Here is an 18730-nt window from a genome sequence, read left to right as displayed (position 1 = left end):
AATGAATTGTTAATAGTTTTACATCGCTCTTATCAAAATAAAAAAATAAATTAATCAAATTTAACATTATTTAACACACTTACATATATATTCGTATACTAGTATAGCATTAGCATTTCGGTTATTCTTAGTTTTAATAATTTGAAAGTATCATAAGTTGTCTATAGAAATTATTTTACGTTTTGCTCACTTGTAGCTCTTTCGTAGTTAAAGCAAGCAAAATTTCGAAAGTTGAAATGCTAAATATATTTAAAAATATCTACATAAATCGGATGTTAATTTTGAGTGAGTCAATGTAAATAGATTATAAGGTCCAAATATATATTATACTAGCTTAACATTAGAACGCAATAAAAATAAATGAGTTAAGATAATATGAAATACAAAATGAAAATCAAATGAGACTTTTTATTGGTCATTCCTTTTATTTTTCCATAAAAATAACCCTCACAAAAGATGGTATGGACAAGAATCTTCCTTAAAAAAGATAATGATTTATGCGATTACAATATATGCTGGCAAGAAAACTAATCTAGTCCGAAATTTCCAGTGCCCAATTCTCTATATTCATTAAAAAGCTACGACTCCAAATTTGATACTGTTGTCGTTTAAAATCAATGAAATAATGGTTGGTTCAAAGTTTGAAATTAAGTAGTTTTTTATTAAAGAAACAATGTTTTTATGGCCGATTATGTGTTGAACGGCATTTTAGAGTCCATTCTAATCCCCTGTCTACATCGGATTTCAATGAGTTTTCTGAACTAAAAAATTTCTATTTGTCGACTTGGGATGGTTTCTTTTTTTTCAGGTTTGTTTCCAGCTATCGGTTAAATAAGCATGCATTTGTAGAAATTAATAAAATTGGCAACAAGTCTTAGGTGTTTTGTTGAAGGTTCGTTTCCACGTTCAGTTGGAAAGGATCCCCATATTGCTCTGGGTAGAAGCACAGTGTCAAAATGTTTATCGCTATTGATATTTTGTGTCATAAGTGGACAATGCCATAAGCGGTTTACAGAACATGCCAAACGATTTAAAAACGGAAAATGTGAAATCCAAGTATTGATCTCCACAATACTCCGGCGTGTAGATTTGTTTTTATACTCTCGCAACAAAGTTGGTAGCAGCATAGTTGCTAAGAGAGTATAATAGTTTTGTTCACATAACGGTTGTTTGTAACACCCAAATCTAAGCGAGTTAGATATAGGGTTATATATACCAAAGTGATCAGGGTGAAGAGTGGAGTTCAAATCCGGATGTCTGTCTGTCCGTCCGTCCGTCCGTCTGTGCAAGCTATAACTTGCGTAAAAATTAATATATCTTTATGGAACTTGGTACACGTGTTTCTTGGCACCATAGGAAGGTTGCTTTCGAAGATGAGCAAAATCGGACCACTGCCATGTCTACAAAATTGCGAAAACCGAAAACACATAAAGTACCATAACTAAGCGATAAATAAAGCTATGAAAGTAAAATCTGGTAGAAAGGATCGTACTATGAAGGGCATATTTGGATGTATTTTTTTTGAAAAAGTGAGCGTGGCCCCGCCCCTACTTAGTTTTTTGTACATATCACGTAAACTATTTATATCTTATACTTATATCCACCAAACTTTCTAGAGTCGTTTCTTTTAGGTACTACCTCCCATACAAAGGCTATGTTGAAAACTACTAAAAATGCTTTAATTCATTAAGGGAAAGCACTGGATACCTTAAATTTCATTATAAAGATGGTTCGGAAGAGCTGCACTCAAATTGGTATACACAATTTTAAATGGGCGTGGCTCCACCCACTTATGGGTCAAAAAGCATATCCCCGAAACTACTCGACCAATATCAATGAAATTTGGTTTGTGATATTTTCCTTGCATCCCAATGATATGTTGTTAAAATAGGCCAATTCAGTTCACAACCACGCCTACTTCCGATGTACTAGAACTTTGAAATCGATCTGAATCGTTTACTCTCTTCTTCTTCTTCTTGACTGGCGTAGACACCGGTTACACGGCTATAGCCGAGTCCAGCAGCACGCCCGCTTCTCTCCTTTTGACAGTTTGCCAATTGGTAACACCAAGTGAAGCCAGGTCCCTCCATCGGAGTGGAGGTCTCCCTCTTTCTCGACTCCCTCCGGCGGGTACTGCATCGAACACTTTCAGAGCTGGAGCATTTTCGTCCATTCGAACAACATGACCTAGCCGCAGTCTTTTTATTCGCTGAACTATGTCAATGTCGTCGTATAAATCGTACAGCTCATCGTTCCATCGTCTGCGGTATTCGCTGTTGCCAATGTTTAAGATACCATAAATCTTCCGCAAAACCTTTCTCTCGAAAACTCCTAACGTTGCCTCATCGGATGTTGACATCGACCACGCTTCTGCACCATTAAGTAGGACGGGAATGATGAGGGACTTGTAGAGTTTGGTTTTTGTTCGTCGAGAGAGGACTTTACTTTTCAATTGCCTACTCAGACCAAGAGTTGTCAAGAGGGATTCTGCGTTGGATTTCCAGACTGACATTGTTATTGTTGTTAATGCTGGTTCCCAGATAAACGAAATTATCTACAACTTCAAAGTTATGACTGCCAACAGTGACGTGGGAGCCAAGACGCGAATGCGCTGATTGTTTGTTTGATGACAGGAGATAGTTCGTCTTGTCCAGGCCCATACACTGTACACTCTTATAAAAAATTGTACCTTTTCTATTCAGCTCTGCAGCTCGTATTATTTTCTCCAGCATCAGGTTAAAGAAGTCACACGATAGTGAGTCACCTTGTCTGAAACCTCGTTTGGTATCGAATGACTCGGAGAGGTCCTCTCCGATCCTGAGGGAGCTTTTAGTGTTGCTCAACGTAAGCTTACACAGCCGTATTAGGGATATTAAATTCGACAAAGAGATTCCAGGTCTAAAGACACACTGATAAGGGGCCATCCATAAATTACGTCACACGAATTTAAGGACTTTTTAACCCCTCCCCCCCCTCCTTGTCACAAGTTGTCACATTTTGACACCCTCCTGCCCCTTGTCACACAATGTAACTTCTGAATGATACCCTCCCCCCCTTCAAGGTGTGACGTAATTTTTAGTTTGTTGACGGTGGGCTTTAGTCTTTCACACAGTACGCTCGAAAGAACCTTATAAGCAGTGTTAAGGAGGCTTATCCCACGGTAGTTGGCGCATACTGTGGGGTTTCCTTTTTTGTGGATTGAGCAGAGTACACTTAGATTCCAATCGTCAGGCATGCTTTCTTCCGACCATATTTCGCAAAGAAGCTGATGCATGCACCTTATCATTTCTTCGCCGCCGTATTTGAATAGCTCGCTTTGTTGTTCTTCAAGCGGGTAATTGCTACTCGAATTTCTACATGATCGGGTAATGGAACATCTGCTCCATCCTCATCGATTGGGGAATCGGGTTCGCCATCTCCTGGTGTTGTACTTTCACTGCCATTCAGCAGGTCGGAGAAGTGTTCCCTCCACATACTCAGTGTAGTCTGGGCATCAACCACTAGATCACATCTGGGGGTCCATCAGGAGTGTGTAATCTTGAAACCTTCTATTAGTCGACGGATCTTTTCGTAGAATTTTCGAGCATTTCCTTTGACGGCCAGCTTGTCAAGCTCTTTATACTCACGTACACATTTCGCCCTCTTTATTTTTTGTCTGCAAATGCATCTCGCTTCCCTCTTCAGCTCTCGGTATCTTTCCCATCCCGCTCGTGTTGCGGTCGATCGCAACATTGCGAGGTAGGCAGTCTTTTTTGTCTCCACTGCGAGACGACAATCCTCATCATACCAGCTGTTTTTTTTTCAAGGCCACATATATCGAACATGAGGACCTCAGTACTTCTAATTTTTTTACCGCAAATATAGGTAAGTCTCTCAGATATTTTGAAGAAATCCAGAGGGAATATCTTTCTTTTAATAATATGTCTCCGTGCCTAAAATACGTGAAATCGGGTCATAGCTTCACCTAACTTTCATATACCTAATATTAGGGTTTTCAACTTTCAATGAACTTTGTACCATATATATTATATGACGAATATCTGGGTCAAATTGTGTGTTATATTAATAAAATTAAATAAATAAATTGCGAGAGTATAAAATGTTCGGTTAGCCTTTCCTTACTTGTTTATTATTCAAATCAATCCAAACTGAGTATAAATCAAGTAACAGCTGTCAAAAACCAACCAACTCCGAAAAAGTGTTGCCTCATTGTAAATCACATGTCAAAAAAACACCCGTTATAAGTTAAAACATCTTTAGATAAGATGGCAAAGGGATTTTTTTATTTCATTATATCCTTCAACTTTTAGTGGAGTTCAGAAGATACTGAACACTTTCTCTGAAATTGCTCAGTTTTATCAGCTGATTGATATTTTTATAAACGACATCTACCGTAACTTTACGAAATTTTACACAAACAATGCATTTTATGGAACATGAATATTCCGACGTATCTACAGATTGATTTAAAAATAAAGACTTATTAATCCATTTTGGCGATAAATGGAAGCAGTTTCCTTAACGACGGCATCTCTGTAACAATAATTGAATATCAAGTTGCCTGCAGCCTACGTCATGGCTTTCAATTATGCCAATTTTGACAATTAGTTCGTGTGATCAACTTGAAAGCAAGTTCTTACCCGTGTAACGGCAGCGTTAATAAGTGTTTTAATCGAGCTGAGGCCGGTTAATTGATCAATTAGCTCCAGTGTAAAAAGGCTATTAGTCTTATAGGCCTTCCGGTAACTGTTCTAACCTTTCGTTCCATATCGTATATCGTTTGCTGAAATTAAACCAAAAATATTTTTCCGAAGAAATCCTTCTTCGCTTAATTTGTCCGATTTAAAAGTAGAGAGCCTCTTTAAAAGAAGAGTTCGTTTTCATTTACGAATGATTTAGGTAGCTTACAGTTAACGTTGGCTTGTTTGCCTTCATAAGTAACATATGCGTAACTGTTTGCACAAAATGGGTTTCAGCTTACGAGCATGTGGGGAAAAAATCATAAAAATCTACGCTGGAAGACATCTAACTAAGTAATTTGCCATTTTGTATTGTTTTGTTTTGAAATAAAATATCAATTTCTGTGTAAACATTAACAAAAGAAGAAGCGCTACCACACATTCGAAAATAAACTTGTTTGCATATATACATATTTACAAACACACATAACACACATCAATGCGAGCGTCCATTTGATGTTGACTTGCAGAACATGTACTTTATTTTTAAGAAATCTTCCCGGTTGTCGGTACCCACTGCCCAGTTGCAGTTCTCATGGCCGATTGTGGCTATTGTCGCAGTTACTGGAAATTGCGGCGCTGCGAACATGTTGTAGGTGCTCTCTTCCAACGCGGCGGCTGGTGTGGTGACTGGCGCCAACGATGACACGTCCGACACAGCGGCTGTCATTAAAAAAACACACCAAAATACCCCAACAAAACTTAATATGAAATGAATTCAATACAGCGTGGCAAGTGAGCTCTGATGATGACGCTGATGTCCTACTTGAGTGGTTTACTTAGCTGTCTTATGAAAATAGAGCCGTACGTCCTATTTCGCAGCGGCGTAGCGGTGCAGATGCACTCTAAGTAAATATATGCACAAATTCAAATAAGGGTACATACATATGTACATATTTACATACGTACATTTATATACATATATGTGTGCTTGTACTTTGTGTATGTGTTTGTGCCCCGCAACGCTCCGAATCAGATCGCATGGCAATTTTTGCAGTCGTTGTTGCTGCCGCCTGTTTGTGCTGTTTGTTGTTGTCAGCAGACAAATGCACTAAAATTGACGAGTCACTGTCAATAATATGCAGCCTTACTCTCACAAAAGTGCACTCATACCTATATACATATATTTGTATAGACTTGTAGATAAGGTGGCACGATCGAATTGGGGAGATGTGGCAAGAGGAATGTTGCCTGTCAGTTGATTGCAGCTCGAAAGCGGCCGTTTGCGGTTAAGAACTCCGAATTCATTCAGCCATCCGCTATCTGACTGGTGCGATCTGCGACGATTAGAAGCGTTCAGGGTGCTGTGTCTACACACGAACATATATGTATGTATACTGATCATGGCAGATAGACTGTTATTTTCGATTGTCGGTGTAAAACTTCTACAACTACAAATTTCTCGAGAGTTTCGGTGTATGTATGTTTTCACATCTCATGTAATCATAAATACATATGTATATACCTGCCATTCTACTAGGGTGAGGAAAAGTGAAACTAGTACATTAAACGTAGAATTTATATAAGAATACGAGAGCTGAAGAAGTTCCTCTTGATAAATCAATTCCATACAAACATAATTTTAGCATCAGTGGCAAAATCTTCCTGTTTATATTAACTAGTACCGACTACTCTGAATGGAAAAAATATGAAATCGACCGTTTAAATCTTTTATAATAAATATACCTTTAAGAAGAATAATGGATAATATCTGTTATACTGATCCTGGAAAACCGCGGCCGCGTAGCTTGAGAAGTTTACCTCAAATCTTAACTCATAATTTATACTCCATTTACCACCCTAGTGCGTCCTTAACTACATGCGAATGAATACTCGTACATAGCACATAGCACACATTGAAGGAGCAGTTGTTTGTGAATGCATGATCTCGTAAGTGCTTCCTTCTTCATAATTTTCTGAAAATTATTCGAATCAAATTACAAGGTGAGTCGCACTTTTGAGTGCTGTACGCGGTGATGAGCAAACCACTTCAGTGGACATACAATTATCTGCCCAAATCTACATCCAAAGCATCCAAGACAGAAGAAGAGGAAATCGGGTCAAATAAGAAGCTGGTGCATTCGCATGATGAATTGACTTATTGACGCAGATGATGTTGAGACGCGGAAACGAATGCTACTGTCGCGTCTGCTCTTGTGTGAAAGTACTTCTACATGTCACACATACATATGTACTGTAAGTGCTCAAACAGCCTGAGAACTTCAGATACGATTTATGACATTTCGATGAAAGTTTAAAATGGGGTTGGTGGTACATTTGAATTGGTTGTTTTGAAGTAATACGGAGGTAGCATAGACGCACCTACGCAAAAGTAATCGTTAATTATCCTATACTAAGTCAATGGCGCCAATAACCTGGCGCCAGTCATTGTGTCATGTCATGTCAAGGAAGCACATAGCTCCACCATATGGCGCTAATACCTACGAATTTGAATACACTAATATTAAATTTTTAGCGAGATGTGAGACGAGAGGTCTTTCACCGACGTCATTCTGGCGATGGCTCAGTCAGTTTCTGATTGTGATTTTTTAACATTTGGTCACCATGCAAGAGCTAACTGAATTATTTGTTTTTTTTTTTTTTAAGTTTCAAAATGTAAATTCTCCACATTCGGAGACTTGTTCCATTTCCATTTATTTTAGCCAATATCCAGGTCAAAGTGAAGGAAGAAGAAGAATTATGCTAATGAAATATAGATAACTTTTGGCCTACACATTTTTGGAAGACCATTGCAAAGTAAATTTTTTAATTTACTTTTCAGAGAGTGTGATAAAAAATTCGAAACGAAGCAAACAGCGGTTTTTACGATGTTGCAAAAACACTAATCTCTTGTTTATCGCGTCTTTTTAGTAAATAAACTTTCCTACTTGATCCACTGGTTTAAAAATGAAAACGATGCAAATCAGGTGTCAGACTTTTTGAATTGTGGTACAAAAATGGTCAGAAAATATATTGCAAAAGAAAAAAAAAAAACAAAAGAATATTCAAGATTTTTTCTCTTCATAGTAAATACATACAGCCTTGGCCAAAAGTATTAGACACCCCATTAAAATACAAGTATTCTCAAATGTGGCTATCAAAGTAACCAATAAAATATGTAAATATGTTTTTCATGTAAATCCATATGTTTTATTGAAACAAATAAATGAATGAATTTTTTAAGTTTAAAAATGCATTTAATATTATAAAAACAGATAATTTATGTATATTTTTGGAAAAGTAAATTATTCGAAAAAGTAAATTACCCAAAATACCAATCGATTTACTTTTCGAGAGTATTCTGTATAAATAAAAATTGACCTCCTGAAATTAGTAGGGTAGTTCTTGAGATATAGATTTTGACCAATTGAGGATCGTCTAAAGAGAGTATACTAGTTTTGTTTACATAACGGTTGTTTGTATCACCCAGAAATAAAAGAGTTAGATATGGGATTATTTATATATATATAAATGATCAGGATGACGAGTGGATTCGAAATCCGGATGTCTGTCCGTCCGTTTATCTGTCCGTCTGCCCGTGCAAGCGATAACTTGAGTAAAAATTGAGATATCTTGGAACACACATTCCTTGGCACCCTGGTATTGAAAATGGACGAAATCGGTCCACTGCCACACCCACAAAATAGCGAAAGTGTCAGAACTAAGCCATAAATAAAGTTATGAAAGTAAAATTTGGTACAGAGGATCACATTAGGGAGGAGCATATTTGAGTGTATTTTTTTGGGAGATGTAGGCGTGGCCCCGCCCACAAATAGGTTTTTTGTGTATTTCTCGCAAACCAATAAAGCTATATTAACCAAACTTTCTGCAGTCGGTTCCCTGACGTACCCCACCACACACCATGAAAATAGTTGAAATCGGATAATAATCACGCCCACCGCCCTTAGGTTGAAAATTACTAAATGTGCGCTTAATCACTAACGGAAAACATCGAACACTAAATTTTACAGAGGAAATGGTAGAAAGAAGCTGCACTCAGATTTTTGCACTCAATGAATTCGGTTGATAGAGTTCAGTTGCTGTTTTGAGATATGTACAATAAACTTATAAGGGATTCCCAAACAAAATTATCCATAGATACCCCAGAAGTACAGACAGATACATATATTTAAACTTGTCTTGTCATCATGATCATTTTGATATATAAAACCCTCATCGTTTTTTTAGGTGTTACAAATAAACGTTAGATGGACAAAACGCAATATTATACTCTGTGCAACATGTTGCTAGAGTATAAAAACCTCCCGAGATGTTTTTGTTCGAATATTATATACCTCCGCAAACTAAACTTTTTGACTCTTAGCTAAAGCAGCATTACAAATTTGTGATACAAATTCAAAAAAATAATGGTAGTTGACAGGCCGGCTAAACTTAAACATAGTTATTTGGTTCCTAAAGAAAAGTTTGAATTATATAATATTTTATTTAAATACTAGCAGACCGCTCCGGCTTCGCAAGCGTTTAAACAAACATTTCAAAAATTATACGTTTTTACACAGTTATGCACACTCTCCCATACATTTCTTGCATCGATTTTGACAATTTTTCCACAAGTGATGTCACAGCTCAAATACATTATTTGTGTAAAGTTTTATTTCGCTATCTTTATCGGTTCCTTATGTATAAATTATAAAGTTAACGAATCAGAAGGATTCAAAATTGAGTTATATGGGAAGTAGACGTAGTTGTGAACCGATTTCGCCCATATTCCACCAGTGTCATCAGGGTGTCAAGAAAATATTATATACCGAATTTCATTGAAATCTGTCGAGTAGTTCTTGAGATATGGTTTTTGACCCATAAGTGGGCGACGCCACGCCCATTTTTCATTTTGTAAAAAAATCTCAGTGCAGCTTCCTTCTGCGATTTCTTACGTAAAATTTGGTGTTTCTGACGTTTCTCGTTAGTGAGTTAACGCACTTTTAGTAATTTTCAACCTAAGCTTTGTATGGGAGGTGGGCGTGGTTATTATCCGATTTCTTTCATTTTTGGACTATATAAGAAAACGGCTAAAAGAAACGACTGCAGAAAGTTTGATTTATATAGCTTTATTGGTTTGCAAGATATATACAAAAAACCTATTTGGGGGCGGGGTCACGCCCACTTTTCCAAAAAAATTACATTCAAATGTGCCCCTCCCTAATGCGATCCTATGTTCCAAATTTTATTTTTATAACTTTATTTATGGCTTAGTTATAGCTCTTTATGTGTTTTTGGTTATCGCCATTTTGTGGGCGTGCCAGTGGTCCGATTCCGCCCATCTTCGAACTTAACCTTCTTATGGTGCCAAGGAACACGTGTTCCAAGTTTCATTAAGATATCTCAATTTTTACTCAAGTAACAGCTTGCACGGACGGACAGACGGACGGACGGACAGACAGACATCCGGATTTGAGCTTTACTCGTCACCCTGATCACTTTGGTATATATAACCCTATATCTAACTCGTTTAGTTTTAGGACTTACAAACAACCGTTATGTAGACAAAACTACAAGTATAAAAAAAAAGAAAAAAAGAAAAATTAAGAAACTTAGAACATGAAATTATATTTTATTTGTAATGAGCTAAAACTGGATTACGAACTCTTTGGTGTCCGTTGTCTTTCTCTCTTCTTATGAAGGCGTTGAGAACGCTCAGAGCTCGACTCCCTAGTGCGAGCTTGAATACTTCTAATATTTTGTTTTCCAAGCCACTGCACACGCTCCCTACTCGACTTTCAAGCGCGTACTTGGAAGATGTTGAAATTTGGTTCAGCAAGCATCTTCGAGCGCTTGTTACTCGACTCTCTGGCACGCGATTGCGATACGAAGAGAATGACTTGCAAGGCGATTTTCAGTTTCATATTAATATTCTCCATCACGGAGTCTTTCTGATACCCTCACCTGGGAACTATTTCCAGAAAGTTTAGATTCTAGCAACAAATATAGAATTTTTGAAATCGGCACAGTAGTTTTCGAGTTTATTCATTACAAACATACATACATACAATTCTTTCCTCTTTATAATAGTAGTATAGATTACATAGAACTGTTTTTATACTCTCGCAACAAAGTTGCTAAGAGAGTATAATAGTTTTGTTGACATAAGTGTTGTTTGTAACACCTAAAACTAATCGAGGGTTATATATATAGGGTTATATATACCAAAGTGATCAGGTTGACGAGTAGTCTGTAAAACTTGTGCTCACTTGTGGAAAAATTCTCGAGATCGAACTTTAACTTTTCAAACTTCCTGATATCGAACAGGAAGAACTCAGTGACGAAAATATCGTTGACTCTCTCAGATATGTTAATGTAATTTGTAGGAAATTTGTTTCTTCTAATAGTGTGTCTTACACAAAATTATTAAAATCGGGTTATAACTTCCCCTAGCTAGAAATAAAAGAGTTGGATATGGGGTTATATATATATAAATGATCAGCATGACGAGTGGAGTTAAAATCCGGATGTCTGTCCCGTCTGTCCGTGCAAGCGATAACTTGAGTAAAAATTGAGATATCTTAATGAAACATGGTACTCATATTCCTTGGCACTCTCTTGGGCGAAATCGGACCATTGCCACGCCCACAAAATGGCGAAAACCAAAGGTTTTCAAGGCCCCATATATCGAACATGAAGATCTCAGTGCTTCTAATCTTTTTTCCCCAAAATATAGATAAGTCTGTCAGATATGTTGAAGAAATTTGTAGGGAATATTTTGCTTCTAATAATAAGTATGTATGTCTCCGTGAAATCGGATCATAACATCACCTAGCTCTCATATACTTAATATTAGGGTGTCCAACTTTCAATGGACTTTGTACCATATATATAACGAATATGTGGGTCAAATTGTGTGTTTATTAATAAAATTAAATAAATAAATTGCGAGAGTATAAAATGTTCGGTTACACCCCAACTTAGCCCTTCCTTACTTGTTAATAATATAATATAATTCCTTTTCATGATGGTTAACGAGAAGATAGTTGTTGATGATGAGCAACTCAAAACTGTCGTGAAATATTAATATTTGTTTAACTTAAACACCACTCTCTATATGTATATCATTTGAGAGTTGAATTTCCAGCCCCCATTTCAACTCTTTATCTTAATATTGTTAAATATGAGATGAATTTATAAATTTATATTCAGATCTCTGATATTTATGCTAATACATGCCAAGAGTGTCTTTGCTGGTGCATATTTTTATTCAAAACGCGTTCAACTATTTACACTACATTTGCTCATTTAATGACGGCCATTTCAACGCTTGCACCAAAAAATGGTGTGGGGACAGTGTTTTTGCAGGGTGGAAGTGCGATACATGTAACTGTCTATTTATTTAAATCCATGTTGGCACTGGGCATTTACAACGTTTTAAATGTTGGGCGATGCTAAGACAATGGGCCTCAGAAAACTTTTCCACTCTCAATTTCATTTTAACTTTACTTCTTAGGAATATAGCAATGCAATAAATATATAAGTATGTAAATACAAATACCCTTTCATGTATGTAAATACACCAACCTTTCTCACGTTGGGTCTTCGTAACCAGAACGGATCCAGATTTTTATCTATTCAAATACTGTCAATTCAGCAGCATTCCTCAAAATAATTCTGGGAGTTTTTTCTGCGCTATAACAGCAACCACCGTGAACAGCAGATTTCAGTGGTTCTTGGTTTTATTTGAAATACCCTAATATCTTTAATCAATTCTTCAAGCAGTTCTAAATATTCTAACATTCTCAATCTAATGAGAAATATATAAAATATAATTATAATCATATGTAATTAGTTGAAGAATCTTGGTCTGTTCGGCTTGTTTCATATACTTAAACTCTAAGCAAATTCCAAGTCAGTCATTATGAGCGTATTTTTGCTTATTTATTCCACTGTTTGGAAATATGCCTCTTTAAGTCAACAAGCAATAAAAAGTTCCCTCCTAACCGAAGGGTGCATAAATTCAATTTTAAATAAACCTTTTTACGCTCTTATTTTGTGGTTAAACTAATTGAGTCATCTCCCACCTTCTAGCCGAGCCGATGTGTGCGTTACATAATGAGTGGGTTCGTTCCGACGGGTAAGAGCGGTAGTGGCGAACTGTCTGTTTGTTTGCACTTTGCGTGTCACCCTTAAAAAATTGTACAAACCCGACGCACAAACCCACAAATATTTGTACATATTAACATATAAATACAGAGCAGTATGTTTGTATGTATTTCGGCATTGAACAGCAAACATATGCACACAGCTACAACGGTGCGGTGCGATGTGAATTAATTTGATGAAACAACAGCAGTAATTTTTTCAGCCATCCATCCAACGAGCTGATTTGTCTATTGTTCGTGAATACCGATGTGCTGAACCGCGGTGCGTTTGAAACACATATGTACATACATACGGTATACAAATATATGCAATGTTGTGAGTGTGTGGCGGTTGGAGTGTGCGGTTTCCTCCTGTGTGCGTGGTACTCCCCAAACTGTCATCTGTGTGACACATTAAATGCTTGAGTGTAAAATCAATTATTTAGCATTACATTACGAGACGTTTTGACAATTGTAAGCGCTCATTTCCACACTTATTGCATTTGCATATGCACACATACATACATACAAATATACATCATTTCATTTTGTCACTGGCTGTTAGCCATTTTTTGGTGTCAAAAGGCAAACGCAAATTCCGGATGTGAGGACAGGCCGCCGAACATCGATCGTCAACGAGTTGTCCCCCTTCTACGCACTCGCTGTTATGCACAAAATTATTGCTTATATACATATGTATGTCACCGGAATGAGTTAGAATCAGCTGGCGCGATAATTATAGATGAAGAGTTAAGCACCGCCATGCCATTGGGGAAAAGCCCGTTTGAAAAGTAACAAATGGACGAAAGTTCTCCAGCTCTGAAAGTGTTCGAATGCAGTACCCGCTGGCGGAAGCCGAGGAAGAGGGAGCCCTCCACTCCGATGGAAGGATCAGGTGGAGAGGGACCTGGCTTACCTGGTATTACCAATTGACGTCAAACTGCAAAAAGGAGAGACGCGTGGCGCGCTGTTGTGGACTCGGCTATAACCGCGTAAACGGTGTCTACGCCAGTGAAGAAGAAGAAAGTCCACCATGAGTTTGAAAAGCCGTATATCGTTAAATGGGGTTAAGAGTATTGACTTTTTGCACATTTTGCACATTTTTGCCGCAGATGCACACTATTAAGGTACATTAAGTAAAATAATTTTGTTCACACAACGGTATAATTTGTCCCAGCTAAAACTAAACGAGTTAGATATAAATCATATCGAAATTAGAGCCATGCATATCAAAATGAACTGGATGAAGAGACGCGTTGAAACGCGATAACTTGAGTACAACTTTAGATATCTTGATGTAAATTGGTACATATCTTCTTTGAAACCATGATGGTCCGGACAGAATATGGTGGAAATCGGACCACAGCCACTGCTAAGTAAGTAAAGCTAAGTAAAAGAAGTAAAATTCGGTAAATAGGATCATACGAGAGAAGTACATATTCGGATGAAATATTTTTGAGAAGTGGGAGTGGTCTAATAAATTATGTGGATATATTTCATTATGATACTATATTATATATCAAGAAAATGAATAAAATCAGATAATAACCGCTCCCGTTCCCATACAAAACGTAATGTAGAAAACTAGTAAAAGTGCGTTAACTCACTAACGAAAACTTAAAAATTTCGAAATATATTTACAATGAGGGCTCATATACCGACTTCCGTGGCTATGGGAAATTTTTTACCGAAAATATATGTACATATACATATATTTATAAATGGGGATTATATTAATCATTATTAGAATTACAAAGTTTTTGCATATTTTCATAAGAAAATATTTAAATTTATTTATATTTAATTATTTTTAAATTAATTCATAGCCAATTACGAGATATACGAAAGCCAAGTCGCATAGGAGCTACTTTTCTCATTTCGATTTTTCTACTGTATTTGTTTTTTCGTCAAAATTGTTAAAGAAACATATCATGTATAATTTTTTGCTTTGTGTAAAACCTTTATAACGGTACAAAGAGCAAAATAAAATGCATAAGAAAGCATGCGATTGCAAATAACTGTAAGTTTTTGCTCTCTTATTATCCTATATTTTAATGTCCCGTGCGACATCAAAAAACAACACTTGTTCCCACTGCATCGCAAATAAAAGCAGCAAGTTCGCCAAATTTTGGGTATAAACAGTAAATTTTTATACAATTAAAATAAAAAAAAAACTTGTTAAAAAATCAGAAGATTTGTTGTTTTGGTAACTACTTAAAATTGGTCCCGTGCGACATCGTAGGTGTGGAATTTAAAAATTGAAAAATTTTTTTTTTGTTTTATTAAATTGACTTAAGTATGTAAATAGATACATTTACATTAATTATTTACATATGAGCAAAAACCGCACTTTAAATTCCACTAACTAACTATTTAAATAGATTTTGGTGAAAATTATAGGCTTACAAATTAAAATAAGAGTGCTCATTTTAACAATTGTAGAAGAAAATCGTTTGCCTTTAAAAGTGACAAGTTAACGCACGACATATTATTTTCTTGATAAATCTTTTAACTAAAATTAAGAAATCATTTAGTTGCTTTTCTAAAATATTTATTTTTTTTAATGTAACTGCTCTCAGTTTAAAATCAAATTTATATTATCAAGCCTGATTGATTTTATAAAATAATTAAAATAGTCTTCATTAGAATATAATTTTTTTGCCAGGAGCCGTCGATGGAGTGGAAGCAGTTATCAAACGAAAAGTCTAGCAGATAACGAAATCCAAAAATGTTTATTCCCGAGGACAACATTTTCTTAAAAAACTGTATTTCACATTCATAATACTATTTTCATTTCATACTATAGAATTTTTGTTGTGTTTCTCTTTGGATATTAGTTAAAATAAATAAATAAATACATTTACTACTTTTTTATTGGACTTGTTGTTAAAGAATTACGTATTATAACAACAAAATCAACATAAATATTATGATGGAAAAAAATGTCCCGTGCGACATGTCCCGTGCGAATGTGATTAATAATTAATTTAAAAAAACTATAAATTATTTTTGGATGAAATTCATACCATCTTTAAAGGCCATCAATGCGCAACATTTTACAATCAAAAACATTTGAATATTGCCTCACAATTCGCTGAAATCGCCGTTTGAATCGTTGTCCCCAAAAACGACTTCCATTTTTTGTCCTGTGCGAATGCCTTGGTTTTTTGCAATTATCTTGAAAATGAAAACCGTTCCAAAATCAACCATAACACTAAATGTAGAGCTAATGAAGAGCTATTAAAAAATCCAACTGTCAAAATTAAAAAACATTTTAGTTCATATTTTATTTTAGTTGAAAGGTGTACGATTGTCCCGTTCGACATGGCGGAAATGCCCAAATGCAATTAAATAATTTTTTTTCATTTTATTGACTTTATTATAAAAACTGGGTACAATAAGTATATTGAACTCAATAAATAATAAAAAAAATAAAAGTTAATACATATCAAATTCGCGCAATTCTGTCATAGCTAATTCATGGATTAGGATAATACAAAATTTCGAAAAAATAATGGTATTGCAACGTTTAAAAAACTCCATTGTTGCCGAAATACAAATACATTTGAGTGCAATATATGTAAGTAAATATCATACATATTAATTGTATTGTCCAAGATAGAAATGGATTTTAATTCTTAAGCAGTGAATATATGGATATTTTGTACTATATTATGTTGTTACAGAACATTTAGTCCAATTTGAGCGTGGGCCCAAATTATAAGTGAACTGGATTAATTGTATTTACCTTTGGTATTTGATTTAATATACATACGTGTATGTATGAGAACATGTTTCTGTGCAATCTGATTATGGCAACGAACACACTGATCGATAGACATACGTATATATGACTAAAGTACCCGATTATCTTTAAACGCGATTTTCAAATTCGCTGCAGTTACAACTTGAAGCCAAATTATCAAATGTATTCCCTTTATCTATATTCTAAAACAGATGATGTTAGTATGTATAAAACAACATTTTCAAACTTTTAATACTTTTTTTTAAGTAATGAGTTTTGCTAAACATCCTTTATTGCGTAGAGTAAATATTTTGCTAATCTTAATTTCATACGAATACTTAAGCTAAACGTATTATTTATTTTGCTTACAAATTTACACATACATATAGCCAAATTATTTACTTACTTATTTTATTGTTGTTCAAAATTTATTTGGCACTTTTCGGCAAATATTTGCTTAATAATCAACCAACAACAAACAAAGAGAATGAGATTCCAGCCTCTACAACCCTTTGACATTTCACGCCTTATTTAATCGCTACTGCCAACATACCGACTTCCTGTCCACATCTCGGCAGCCGGGCACATGTGTCTCTGCGCTTTTTGTGTAGCTTGAGCACATGTCAGTCTTCTAGCAACTCCCACTCGTCGCTATGCAAATACTTGGTTAGACTTGAGCAAATGACCGATTTTTCTTGCCACTGCAGCGCCTGCCGCCACCCGCTAGCAATGTTTTTGTTGCACCAAGACCTCATAAATGAACAATCTCAAATTGACATAGCTGTTACTATTAAGCAGTGAGCGTTATTGCTGTTGTGTTGTTGTTGTTGTTAACTCGTCGAGAGCAATTTAAAGTCGGATGTGCGCACAGGCAAACAATGCTTTGAAGTGGCTCAAGATCCAATTGTCGAACTGAGGAAATTCAAACAAAATAAAATGTGAATATGCAAATACATCGAGCTTCAACTCACTACCAGCTAAGACTTTCGCTCGCTTCGACTTTTCAGCGGTGACATCTATTCGACTCGAGGGTAAACAACTGTTAACAAGTGGGTAAGTTGGTAAGCTTTTCCTGTCATTTAAAGCCAAAGCTGACATCGAAGTACACACACACACACCCATGCAATACGTATGCACATACTTTACAGAAGTGTATATAGCAACGCTTTTAATCATAGGCACGTGATCGTCTTCAAATATTATTTCACGTCAGATGTTACGAAAATAGTTTATGAATTATTAAAGTGGCACATGAATGAATTTCATGTACGTTTTCAGTCACTTCATAACCCTTAATGCATATGTATGATTGTATGTACACCTGAATCTTAGTCCTGAGTGAGAAGTGGGTATGTTTTCGTAAGTGGCCAGTTATTTCAAGTAAGTCAAACATTAAATAACTATCTTGGTATTAAAATGAAAATAGGTCGAATATAGGTAAAATGTAGGTCGTAAATTTGAAAAACAAAAAAATTAAAAACAATAACTGCTAGAGAATGTTAAATCCCCTATGGTGCATGTTATAAATTTTCCAAGCCATATGAGTTCAACAAAAACCGCTTCCTTTGCACCCTTAACATGTTAATATTGTATACGGGCGAAATCGGGACATTTTAACGCCCACAAAATGCCGTTAAGTGAATGCTATAACTAAGCTACAAATTAAACTATAAAATAGATAACGGAGGATCATAATAAAGAGGGGAAATTCTTGCAAATTACTAAAGCTACCAGACCTACTGAAAACAACCCCTTTTCTTATATATGTACTTCATTATATGATGTGAAAATGGTTGAAATCGGTTAATAAGCAGAAAAAGACAATTTTATAGGAAAGATGGTACAGAAGAGATGCACTCAAAGCGGTATCAAAAATGTAGAGCAGGGGAGGCTGAGGTTACTATTGGATAAAAAATAATTTCTCAAGAACAACAAGTCTAATTTCAATCAGATTTCGTAGAAAATATTTTCTTGACATTCTGATCTTACAGATTGATTGGAGTGAGTGAAATCGGTTCACAATCACGCCTATTTCTCATATAAAACAAATTCGAATTATAATTTTTTTATACTTCGTTGGAATTGCAAAAAATGTCGAATTCGGACAAGACAATCGATAAATCTCACAGATATTTTATAGAAATGTATATACCTAATAC

The sequence above is a fragment of the Zeugodacus cucurbitae genome, chromosome 6 (assembly GCF_028554725.1).
Source record: "Zeugodacus cucurbitae isolate PBARC_wt_2022May chromosome 6, idZeuCucr1.2, whole genome shotgun sequence".
NCBI classification, from domain to species: domain Eukaryota; kingdom Metazoa; phylum Arthropoda; class Insecta; order Diptera; family Tephritidae; genus Zeugodacus; species Zeugodacus cucurbitae.
The sequence above is the reverse complement of the archived record's forward strand: the minus strand, read 5'-3'. Positions refer to the sequence as shown.